The following is a 13,163-nucleotide window of genomic DNA, read 5'->3' on the forward strand; positions in this document are numbered from 1 at the left end:
CAACGCCAAGTTGAATGGGAAGCAATCGAGGGTAATCACTCTTTGTTCCCTTACATTACATATTTACCAGTAGGGAACAGAACAGATTCCTTAGAATTTCCGAAAGTTCTACTTTAAAACCACCAACTTTAGAAATTTACATGAAATAAAACAGCTTGAAACCTTCCCCTCAAGCTATCCGCAGGAGCTATCACATGTTTATGAAAATTCTGCCATTACCTTGAGTTGCTGGGCCTTCCGAACGCCGCCCGCGTACCCTGCCTCCTTAGTACACGCCTCACTCAAATAACTGGAGCAAATGAAGATAATACGGCCCTAAAGCGCCCAGTTTTTATAGTATTTTTGAGGAGAGGCTTCCAGAACTATTTACTTGATAGGCTGGATTCCTGTACGCACCCCCAGTGTTAATTGGTTAGAGAAAAATATTTACAAAATTATAATAGATTGATGCTACTGAAGAAGGAACCCGCAGAAGTGTTGACAACTTTGATACATGAACAAAACAATTTTCAAAACCTAAGGTTTACCAACTGTAAACATAGTTTCCTTTAAGAATTGATTATCGTCGATCCCGTGGGAGGCGGGGTTTAAACCGATGTTAGAGATATCTAACAGTTGAACACCAAAGTATAATGTAATAGCCTACATCAGTTCACATAGATTACATATGGCCTTTTGAAAACTAAACGAAAATTATACCACCAGAAGTACAAACTACTGATTTAATTTTAGAATATTCGTAACAGAAATTAGTGTAGTTGTATATTAAATATTGATTTGAAGACTTCATCCTATTCCGCCATTGTTTCCATCGTACTACGCTGTGTTTGTGCGATATTAGGCAGAAATGAGTGTTCATAGCTACACCAAAAGTAAGTTACTCACGGTATGGATAAATAGCATGGGGTAGGGTACTTGCTCAGGCTTTGTATTGGCCATTAAAGAAATCCTCGGAGAAAAACATATTTAATATGACGACGTACAATTCGGACCTTTGTAATTAATGAACTCACGTTCTTCGGAATGACTGGGAACGACGGTTGATCAAAATTAAAGATTCGTATCTTTGAGATGACAGCGGCTGTGTTGATCTACAAACCCCTTTCTCTAGGCTTCAGCCGTTCCCTTCCTATCCCTAGCATCAGCAAAGAATGTCAAAAACAGCTGATACGCTCGTCAGTACCGGGGAAACATTAGCAGCTGGGCGGTAGTCTCACTCCCGAATGCTGGTCGTGAGTGAGCCTCCTGCCGGAAGGTCAATATAAAGGGGGCGTGTTAGAGAGGAGTTCAGTTCTGGCAGTAAGAATAAGTGAAACACAAGTAATTTAGACAATCTAGTTTAATGGGTGACATTCTCGTGAACTACAAAAGCAGAATTCTACTCCCTCTTCTTCAAAAAAGGATTACGTATAAGATTGTAAATGATAAATTGCGTGTTATTATTCGGAACCGTGTGCACAAACATCTAAAATGAACTTGTGAATGTGTGAACCGAAGAAAAAAGAAACAAAAATATTTTAGTTCTGTAAATTATTGCTCAATGGAAGAGATTAAATTTCATGCATTTTAAGAAATATACAATATTTTTCTACTGCTTTTCCCACACCTGTGGGGTCGCGGGTGCGAACTGTGTAGCACATATAGATTTGGCCCTGTTTTAAGGCTGGATGCCCTTCCTGACGCCAACCCTGAGGGAGGGATGTAATCGCTATTGCATGCTTCTGTGGTGGTTGGCAGTGTTATGTGTTGTCTGAATATGAAGAAGAAAGTTCTGGGATAAACGCAAACTGCCTAGTACCGAAGCCAAAAGAATTAATCAGACGCGAGTTAAATCCCTGACCCGAGCGGGAATCGAACCCGGGACCGTCTGAACCATGGCCTCAAACGCTGACCATTCAGCCAAGGAGTCAGACTCTGAGAAATATACAGTATGCTCAATATAATGTGCCCGCCACAGCAAATTTCTTTTTTCTGGATTCCGAGAGCTTTTGTATGTTTGTATGGCAAAACATTGCAAATATTGGACACAGTCAACAAACACACTTGTTTGTCAGAGGATCCCCTAATTTGTGAAAACTCTTCCCAGACCGAACTTGAACTACAGTGTATGAAATGTTTCGTAAAATAGAAATATTTTAATGTAGTTTTTCTTTCACAGTTTTATTCATTGTTATTTTAACTTTATAGAATTTTCTTGGCACAGCTCACTTTTAAAACGAGATTCCTAACGTTCTATATCCACTGACGACAGTACAACACTCTCGTATTTCATGTTCTTGGTGGAGGCAATACGACGTGTTGTATCACCATTTTCAGGAACGATAATACTCAGCGATAACATTCAGCGTAGCCGTTGCTGTCGTCGATATTCGAATCTCGGACATCTGATGATGCTTCTCGGTCCCGTCAAGGAGTTTGAGATAATCATTTATCAGAGAGATTTATGTGAAGGATACTTCGTGTGTTAATGTCACGCCAGTGTTGATAACATACAGGATGCGGAGATGATATCCGCCATTTTTTAAATATTTGTCTGTCTAGTTTGGATGGAATAAACGCAAAAAACTATTTCCCCATTTTGTTTCAGGAAACTTGCCAGTATCAAAATAGACATCTACAATTTATCCAAGCTTGGTTTTATCTCAGTTCGTGATATAGGAGCTGAAAAATAACGTCTTTAACCTCGCGAATACCGCCTTTCAGACACAGAGAAACCAGCAATGAGTCAGCGACTTCCCTCGCGGGCCACCGATGCCACGCCCAGATCCGTTGTTGGTTTCTTGCTAACAATAGCGGTTGTGTTGGTACTTTCTTGTATCCTCCTCGTTGCGTGGAATCCAAAGCCACATGAAGTACCTTATTCTAACATCACACATTAATGGTTTTGAGACCTCTGTTTTAGTAGTGTAATCATATCAATCACTACTGATCTGCATTTAGGGCAGTCGCCCATGTGGCAGATTCCGTATCTGTTGTTTTCCTAGCCTTTTCTTAAATGATTGCAATGAAATAGGAAATTTATTGAACATCTCCCTTAGTAAGTTATTCCAATCCCTAACTCCCCTTCCTAGAAACGAATATTTGCCCCTATTTGTCCTCTTGAATTTCAACTTTATCTTCATATTGTGATCATTCCTACTTTTAAAGACACCACTCAAAATTATTCGCCTACTAATGTCATTCCACGCAATCTCTCCACTGACAGCTTGGATCATACTACTTAGCCCAGCAGCTCGTCTCGTTTCTCCCAGGTCTTCCCAGCCCAAACTTTGCAACATTTTTGTAAAGTTACTCTTTTGTCGGAAATCACCCAGGACAAATCGAACTGCTTTTCTTTGGATTTTTTTCCAGTTTTCGAATCAAGTAATCCTGGTGAGGGTCCCATACACTGGAACCATACTCTGTTTGGGGTCTTAACCAGATACTTATATGCCCTCTCCTTTACATCCTTAGTACAACCCCTTAACACCCTTATAACCATGACTGAGATCTGTACCCTTTATTTACAATCCCATTTATGTGATCACCCCAATGAAGATCTTTCCTTATATTAACACATACTGTCTCAGTCTCACCCTTGGCTTTGACAATATGAAAGTGACCGAGGTATTGAGCGATGCTAGTAATACCATTCCTTATGCAGCCAGTCCCTGTTATGAATCGTATGAAAATATCGCTCATAGGGTTGCTTGGTGCATGCATTTCAATGGGCTTGGCAGGCTGATATGTAATACCAACTTCTGGATCGGTGAAGAAAGCAACGGGAAACTACCTCACTCCTCATTTCCCTAGTATGCCTCTTCATTGACGCCAAACTAGCCTTCGGGCTGAATACCCAACATACAACATACACTTACAATCATTCCCATAAGAAACTTTCACCCCATCAACACAGTAATTAAAACCGAGAGGACTTTTCCTATTTGTGAAACTCACAGCCTGACTTTTAACCCCCTTTATCATCATGCCATTGCGTACTGTCCATCTCACAACATTATCGAGGTCACGTTGCAGTTGCTCACAATCTTGTAACTTATTTATTACTCTATACAGAATAACATCATCCGCAAAAAGTCTTATCTCTGATTCCACTTCTTTACTCATATCATTTTTATGTATATATAAGGAAACGTAAAGGTCCAATAATACTGCCTTGAGGAATTCCCCTCTTAATTATTACCGGGTTAGATAAAGCTTCACCTACTCTAATTCTCTGAGATCTATTTTCTAGAAATATAGCCACCCGTTCAGTCACTCTTTTGTCAAGTTCTGTTGCACTCATTTTTGCCAGTAGTCTCCCATGATCCACAGGTCAATCGCGATACAATCCATTTGACCTCCTGAATCCAAGATATCTGCTATATCTTGCTGGAATCCTACTAGGTGAACTCAACTAAACCCGAACTGCCTTCTACCAAACCACGTGGAAGCGCCAGTACTGCAGTGTCTTTCCGATCTTGGTGTTTTATGTGCCCACTTTCATGAGTTCTCTGCGCTCCTGCTCTCTTCTTCCTGAAAATATTAACCTTCTATCAACAAAGCAACGGAAACCAACATATATTCCAACAGTACTAAAATATATTGAACGCCAATTTTCCAGTGTTTATCAGTTCTGTAAATGACCTCGAAATTAAGTATTAGGCCTACCCTAGTAGATCCTATAGGTGGTGATGATGGTGGTAGTGATTGTTGTTTCGAAATATGGTTCGCCACCATGCTCTCTTAAGTCTAGAGGGGGAAAGAAAACGGAGGAGCTCCAACTCTTCCAAGAATGACGATATAGGTGCAAAAAGAAAAGGAAAGACAGCGAAGGGCTTTGCAATGAAAGACAACTCAAGCCTCGCAAATGTATTACCATCGAGTTCAGAAGAGAACGAGTGTTTATCAAGAGAGGTCAAATAGAAAAGATGAAAGTAAGGAGACTAGCACAAGTAAATGAATATAATGCCAGACTCAGGTAGGTACTCCGTGGTAGCCAACTCGGGTTCCCAAAATGAGAGTTCCTGTGGGGTCCCCTTTCAGTTGCCTACTACGACTGGCAGGGAATGCTGTGGATATATTCTACCGGCCCCGCCCACAGGGGTAAACGCGTTTAAATCAATTATATTGGCCTTATGTCTGAGAGATAAGCAACCTGTTGAAAGGTTCCTTTAGAATGTTCCTGGACATCGGAGACGTAAAGATCGAATACTGTTTCATTTGAAATGGCTCATTACTATATCTTAATCACCCATTCTTAATCGGTAGGCGTTGTATATATATACGTCCATAATAAAGGCTGCCTCCGTAGCGTAACTGTTAGCACTATTAGCTGCCGCCCTCGGAGGCCTGGGTTCGATTCCCAGCACAACCAAAGATTTATGAATGGAAGGAGGGCTGCCATGTGGTTAAAATGGTACATGCAGCTCAGTTCCACTAGGGATGTGCCTGAAAAGAGCTGCACCACTTCGGGATGAGAACAGGAGTTTACTTTTATTTTTATTATGAAAATAGTAGTTCCTGTTATATAACGTTGAATAACGAGTTGCTCGGAAGTACGGAAATGAAAGGAAGCCCTCGAATGTGATCATCACGAAGTACTGTAGTGTGTTTTTGTCCACGTGAACGTGGTGATATCGTTTATCGTTTGCCATGGGTCAAGTTCACTCTTTAATGTGCGTCAGGCTGTGGTCCAAGGCCGCCGCTACACTTCCCTGTCACACCCGCTCCCACCAGTTGCTTTCTACATTGATAGTGAAATGCTGCTGTTTGTTAGATTTCGAATTCAAGCTTTGAATTATCAGTTACGAGGTAGGTACCTTTCTGATAAGCACTACCTTATCAGTGGCGGGTGTTCCTGGCCTCTACTATTTTCCTGGGAATAAGATTTGGCTACTTATCAGAGACATATCATTAATTTATTTTTATTATTAGGTTAGGTGATTCCGCTAACCAAGCCAAGAACGATGAATAATACTATTCTTTGTCACTGAACTAGTGATTAGATTCGGAGATAGTAAGGGTTCATTTCTTCAAACTGTGTTTTAGTATATCAGTGAATGTGAGATGAATTTGACGTGGATTTACCGCTTCATTTCAGCAGCAAACTTTAACACGTCCATAATTTGTTTTGTAATTATTATAATCTTACTAGTATAATAAGGAGGTTATGTTTGTCTATACACTCATTTTTGTCTCGATTTTGAGACGGTTCATAGTACAATACACGATACGGAGACGATATCCTTAATTTTTGAAAGTTTTGACCGTCGTTCTGTTTAAATGAAACATAAAAACTGCCCGTTCTTCCTTGCTATCTGTAAGTACGGCAGCATCCTGCTTCACACAAAAATTACTGAGCTCAGAATACAGACATGGACATTATACATTCGTACAGCGTAACATCAGATGTTAAATTGTTTATATTGTGCGTCCTATAATAATCCTTGTTAACGCTCAATTCCTTGCAGGCAATATGTGTTACAGTGTTAATAATAATACAGTATAACTATTATTTGTACGAGGCCATTATTTTCTATAAAGATGGACCTAGCGGTGTATAGTAATGCCAACACAACGATATTCGTACACGTGATTACGAATAGAAAACCAGCGGACATGCTAGTTCCCTGCTACACTCAGTTGCCCACAGCTTGTTTATTGCACGGCAAACGTGTGATGTGTGACTAGTTGATTGCGGAACGTTGAAATACTGTAGGTCACGAAGGAAAAGAAACTACAGCGGAAACGAGGCAGATCATTGTACGATAATTATATCACAAAAATACATCATATTCTGGCATTGCAAATTTCGTTGGAAGAAGTCGTTCAACTATGCAAAGCGTAATTGAGCGATTTAAAGAAACGAAAACGTTAATAAACAGACAAAGATTGAGTTGTCCACAAAAAGTGGCCGAAAAGAAGATAAAATGATCAAGAAAGATGCAAGTTACTTCACCTATCTATATATATAAAATAACTTGTCCTGACTGACTGACTGACTGACTGACTGACTGACGGACTGACTGACTGATTCATCATCGCCGACATAAAGAAAATGACATAAAGAAATGAAATTTTGGGAATATATTCATATTAAGATGTAGGTGCTCGCTAAGAGAGGATTTTTGGATGTTCCGTCGCTAAGGGGGTGAAATTTTAAAATGAGTGCATCTATATCACAAAACTTTTAAAGTTTACAGATGTAAAAACTGGTATTTAGAATCTTCATTAAAAATAAAGAAACACGTATTTTTTTGTTTTCGGAAAATCCCAATAGGAGGGGTGAAAAGGGGTGAAAAAGGGGTTGAATGCCTTAAAAGAGAATACTTATATCTCAGAAACTGAAGACATTACAGACCTGAAAATTGGCGTTTGGGATATCCTTTAAAAATAAAGAAACGTGTATTTTTTGTTTTTGGAAAATCCAACAAGGGGGGCTGAAAAGGGGGTGAATTTTTAAAATGAGTGGATCTATATCTCAAAACGTTTAAAGTTTATAGATGTAAAAATTGGTATTTATAATCTCCTTTAAAATTAAAAAAACCCGTATTTTTTTGTTTTCCGAAAATCCCAATAGGAAGGGTGGAAAAGGGTGAGAACCGGGTTGAACACCTTTAATGTGGCTACTTATATTTCAGAACCTGAAGGTATTACAGACCTGAAAATTGGTGTTTGTGATCTCCTTTAAAAATAAACAAACATGTATTTTTTGTTTTTGGAAAATCCAATTAATGGGAGGGTGAAACGGGGGCGAATTTTTAAAATGAGTGTATTTATATCTCAAAACTTTTAAAGTTTATAGATGTAAAAATTGGTATTTAGAATCTCATTTAAAAATAAAGAAACGCGTGTTTTTTTGTTTTCGGAAAATCCCAATAGGAAGGGTGGAATAGAATGAAAAAGAGGTTGAATGCATTTAATGAGGCTACTTATATTTCAGAACCTGAAGATATTACAGACCTGAAAATTGATATTTGGGATCTACTTTAAAAATAAAGAAACATGTATTATTTCGTTTTTGGAAAATCCAAATAATGGGGGGTGAAAAGAGGGATGAATTTTTAAAATGAGTGTGTCTACATCTTAAAATTTTAAAAGTTTACAGATGTAAAAATTGGTATTTAGAATCTCCTTTAAAAATAAAGGAACACGTCTTTTTTTGGTTGTTTTCTGTAAATCCCAATAGGAGGGGCGCAAAAGGGTGAATAATGGGTTGAATGCCTTTAATGAGGATACATATATCTCAGAAACTGAAGATATTACAGAACTGAAAATTTGTATATGGGATCTCCTTTAAAATAAAGAAACACGTATTTTTTGTTTTCGGAAAATCCAATTAATGGCGGTTAAAGAGGAGTGACAAATTGGGGTGAATTTTTTGAAAGACTATATCTACAGAATATCTGAGAAACGTAAAATGTTACAGACGTACAAAGTGGGTATTTGGAATCTCCTGTAAATGTAAAGAAAAATAGGTGATTTGTTTTTGGAAACTCCACTTAAGTGGAACTAAATGTGGTGAAATTTTAAAATCAGAATTTCTACAGTATATCTAAAAACTTTACATGTTACAGAAGTGATAAAAGGTATTTTTATCTCTATTAAAAATAAGGAATCGTGTATTTTTAGTTTTCGGAAATACCACTTGGGTGGAGGGGGGGGGGTTCAATGTTGATGAATTCTTTTAATTAGTATACTGATATCTCAGAAATGAAGATGCTACAGATGTGAAATTTGATATGTGGAATCTGCTTTAAAAGTAAAGAAACACGTATTCTCGGAAAATCCAATGAAGGGGGGGGGGGGTGAAATAATAGAAAAATTAATTGTTTTAATTGTATGTGAATACATACATCTAATAAAAACTAAAGTTGTTACAGACGTGAATATTGGTATTTGAATCTCCTTTAAAAACAAAGAAAAACGCATTGGGGGGGGGGGACCATCTTGGTGGGAAGGAGTGAAAAGGAGTTGAATTTTTTTCATGAGGACACATAAATCAAAAACTGAAGAAGTTAGAGTCGTGATAATTGGTATTTAGAAGATCCTTTACTATTAAATAAACAAGTATTTTTTGCCAATAAATTCACTTAGGGGGGGGGGGAAGTGCGAAAGGAAGTGAAAAAAGTGAATTATTTTTATGGGGATACTTATATCTCAAAACTGAAGGTAATAGACGTGAACATTGGTGTTTGGAATCTCCTTTAAACATAAAAAACACGCCTTCTTTTAATTTTTTTTGGGGGGGGGGGCGGTAAATATACTTAACAGCGGGGGGGGGGGTGTAAAAGTAGGTGAGACCAATTGATTTTACTGTTCATAATGTACTTATAAAGAGCCTCCGTTGCTCAGGTGGCAGCGCGCCGGCCTCTCACAGCTGGGTTCCGTGGTTCAAATCCCGGTCACTCCATGTGACATTCGTGCTGGACAAACCGGTGGCGGGACAGGTTTTTCTCCGGATACTCCGGTTTTCCCTGTCATCATGCATTCCAGCAACACTGTCCAATATTTCATTTCATTTGTCATTCATCGATCATTGCCCCAGAGGAGTGCTTCGGCAGCCGGCACAATTCCTATTGTGGCCGCTAGATGGGGGGTTTATTCGTTCCATTCCTGACCCTGCCGAATGACTGGAAACAGGCTGTAGATTTTCGATGTACTTATTCTGATCATAAACCGATCATTTTTAATCTTTCCTGGGTTCGTTTTCAACAGCTATCGTTTTCTTCGGAGAACGTTCATAGGTTACAGTAGATTCTCCTGGCATATAAATAAAAATTTAAACAGATTTGAAATAAAGGATAGGAATGAAATTGACCGTCAAATTGTTCGCCTCTATAATAAGGTCAATAATGCACGGAAGTATGTCATTCGTATCGCCAGAAAACCCGCACACTTGCCTACGCGCGACAATGGTGCTGGTCACATTGTCAACAATGACAATGCAGCATACGTAATTTACCGCCAAGTAGCGGTCTTGCATCTTGTTGTGGAGTTCAGAACAGCAAATAATAATAATAATAATAATAATAATAATAATAATAATAATAATAATAATAATAATAATAATGGTACCGCCAAGACACCCAAGACGTCACCACGCCGGCGTTTCTGCAGAACATACTTATGAACATGTCCTGTGAATATGAACTTCCTATCTCTAGTCTTTCAAGGTGTTCTGTTCTTTTATGAACATGAGTGTAGTGACTTGAGTATGTTATCGGATATCATACTACTATTAAATTTGCATTCTGATAATGAAAACACATATATAACTCTCATTGACTGACCATCTGCTGTTAGAAATTGATCTTCAAAGAGCCGAAAGGTCGTTGTGGTAGCTGTTTCTAAAACTGGGTTTTGGGCTATCGATCACGGAGTTACAAATACACCTGCTTTTCATAAATTCTTTTATCTCTTCTGCAGTGGCATCCCTCCCTCTCTCAGTTACAAAGTAAATCTTGCAACAAACCTAGATGATTGATGAGAGATTCCAGTATGTACGGTACGTACTATATGTATACAGTTTTAAAACTATAAGAGTACCAGTTAATTTTTTGTTCATACGAACTGGTGATAAAAGATTTCCAAGCCTGTAATATGAAAATGAAATGGCGTATGGCTTTTAGTGCCGGAAGTGTCCGAGGACAAGTTCGGCTCGCCAGATGCAGGTCTTTTGATTTGACTCCCGTAGGCGACCTGCGCGTCGTGATGAGGATGAAATGGTGATGAAGACGACACATATACCCAGTCCCGTGTCAGCGAAATTAACCAATTATAGTTAAAATTCCCGACCTTGCCGGGAATCGAACCCGGGACCCCTGTGACCAAAGGCCAGCACGCTAACCACTTAGCCATGGAGCCGGACTGTAATATGAAGAATTGCTGTCATTAACATCCGTACAATTGATTCTCGATTAATTTTAGTGTTAATCATGTACAGTTATTTACACTGACTGACAGATAAATGCAACACCAAGAATGAGTGGTTCGAAAGGGATGAAAGTTGGGGAAAAAACAGAGACGGCACGGACGAATAATTGATGTTTATTTCAAACCGATATGCAGGTTACACAATGCGCACGGCATCGACTCAGTAGGATGTAGGACCAGCGCGAGCGGCGATGCACGCAGAAACACGTCGAGGTACAGAGTCAATAAGAGTGCGGATGGTGTCCTGAGGGATGGTTCTCCATTCTCTGTCAACCATTTGCCACAGTTGGTCGTCCGTACGAGGCTGGGGCAGAGTTTGCAAACGGCGTCCAATGAGATCCCACACGTGTTCGATTGGTGAGAGATCCGGAGAGTACGCTGGCCACGGAAGCATCTGTACACCTCGTAGAGCCTGTTGGGAGATGCGAGCAGTGTGTGGGCGGGCATTATCCTGCTGAAACAGAGCATTGGGCAGCCCCTGAAGGTACGGGAGTGCCACCGGCCGCAGCACATGCTGCACGTAGCGGTGGGCATTTAACGTGCCTTGAATACGCACTAGAGGTGACGTGGAATCATACGCAATAGCGCCCCAAACCATGATGCCGCGTTGTCTAGCGGTAGGGCGCTCCACAGTTACTGCCGGATTTGACCTTTCTCCACGCCGACGCCACAGTCGTCTGCGGTGACTATCACTGACAGAACAGAAGCGTGACTCATCGGAGAACACGACGTTCCGCCATTCCCTCATCCAAGTCGCTCTAGCCCGGCACCATGCCAGGCGTGCACGTCTATGCTGTGGAGTCAATGGTAGTCTTCTGAGCGGACGCCGGGAGTGCAGGCCTCCTTCAACCAATCGACGGGAAATTGTTCTGGTCGATATTGGAACAGCCAGGGTGTCTTGCACATGCTGAAGAATGGCGGTTGACGTGGCGTGTGGGGCTGCCACCTCTTGGCGGCGGATGCGCCGATCCTCGCGTGCTGACGTCACTCGGGCTGCGCCTGGACCCCTCGCACGTGCCACATGTCCCTGCGCCAACCATCTTCGCCACAGGCGCTGCACCGTGGACACATCCCTATGGGTATCGGCTGCGATTTGACGAAGCGACCAACCTGCCCTTCTCAGCCCGATCACCATACCCCTCGTAAAGTCGTCTGTCTGCTGGAAATGCCTCCGTTGACGGCGGCCTGGCATTCTTAGCTATACACGTGTCCTGTGGCACACGACAACACGTTCGACAATGACTGCCGGCTGAGAAATCACGGTACGAAGTGGGCCATTCGCCAACGCCGTGTCCCATTTATCGTTCGCTACGTGCGCAGCACAGCGGCGCATTTCACATCATGAGCATACCTCAGTGACGTCAGTCTACCCTGCAATTGGCATAAAGTTCTGACCACTCCTTCTTGGTGTTGCATTTGCTGTGTCAGTCAGTGTATTACCCATCAGTTTACCCAATGGTCTTGGCAATTAGCTTGACGTGCTACATTTCAAAGCAATTTTAAATCCTACTTTATTATCAACTCGAGTTTGCTTGTGTATTCTCCGTGGCACTTTTCAGTTCATCCATCGTAAGGTAGAAGTATCCCAACCGGTGGCCATGATCGTTTAGATGTCAAGTGGAAAGTCCGTTCGAGTCCCGTTGGTCGAAAAAAATGGCATGGTAGCTGAAGTGGTGGCATATAATTTATAATCACTAGGTTGCGTGCTAGAAGCCTGGATTCAATCCCAAACCTTTTCGCAGTGTTCATATGGAGTGAGGTCATGTGACTCTGTTGATGGTGATTCGTCCGTCCGATGGCGATGTTAAGCCTTGAACAGACCCCTTGGTGCTATTTGACAGGAGTAGGCTACTTGCCGACGCCGGGTTTCACCCTGTCTCTACCTCATTATCATGTATCACGTCATTCATTTCATTAACTCCTCTAATGAATTTGACGTCAAGAAGGGCATCCAGACCTAAAAACTCGCTACGAAGATTAATTTCACTTCGTACCCAACCCCGTAGAGAAATGGGATAAGGGTTAGACGACAAGAAGAAGATCGCAGGGTAGAAGTGAGCAGATCTCATTGTTCTAGTTGGTGTGCTCATATCGAGAACAGTAATAAATTCCTTATTCTGAACGTGTAAGAGCTTACGAGTACGCGCTCTTGCGTATATGGAAAAATATATTATTTTTTAGGAAGAGGCTTGGCAGTCATCCATTAGGAATCGTGTGTTGTTTTTTACGTTCTTGATACTGGTTCACGT

At 40.8% G+C, this 13,163-nt stretch overlaps 1 protein-coding gene across 2 annotated transcripts in view; it reads left to right on the forward strand.

Annotated features, from left to right (window-relative positions):
- Positions 1–13,163, forward strand: part of ERR (estrogen-related receptor) — a 444,389-nt gene that overhangs the window by 12,024 nt on the left and 419,202 nt on the right. Inside the window, exon 1 of one of the 2 annotated variants that reach the window (XM_067151681.2) lies at positions 5,471–5,790. The exons of the other annotated variant lie outside the window; for it this stretch is intronic. The gene's annotated coding sequence lies outside the window, so the exon portion shown is untranslated. Of the gene's footprint in view, positions 1–5,470; positions 5,791–13,163 lie in introns of those variants that run through there. 2 annotated transcript variants of the gene reach the window in all.

This window comes from Anabrus simplex, chromosome 1, assembly GCF_040414725.1.
Source record: "Anabrus simplex isolate iqAnaSimp1 chromosome 1, ASM4041472v1, whole genome shotgun sequence".
Lineage (NCBI taxonomy): Eukaryota > Metazoa > Arthropoda > Insecta > Orthoptera > Tettigoniidae > Anabrus > Anabrus simplex.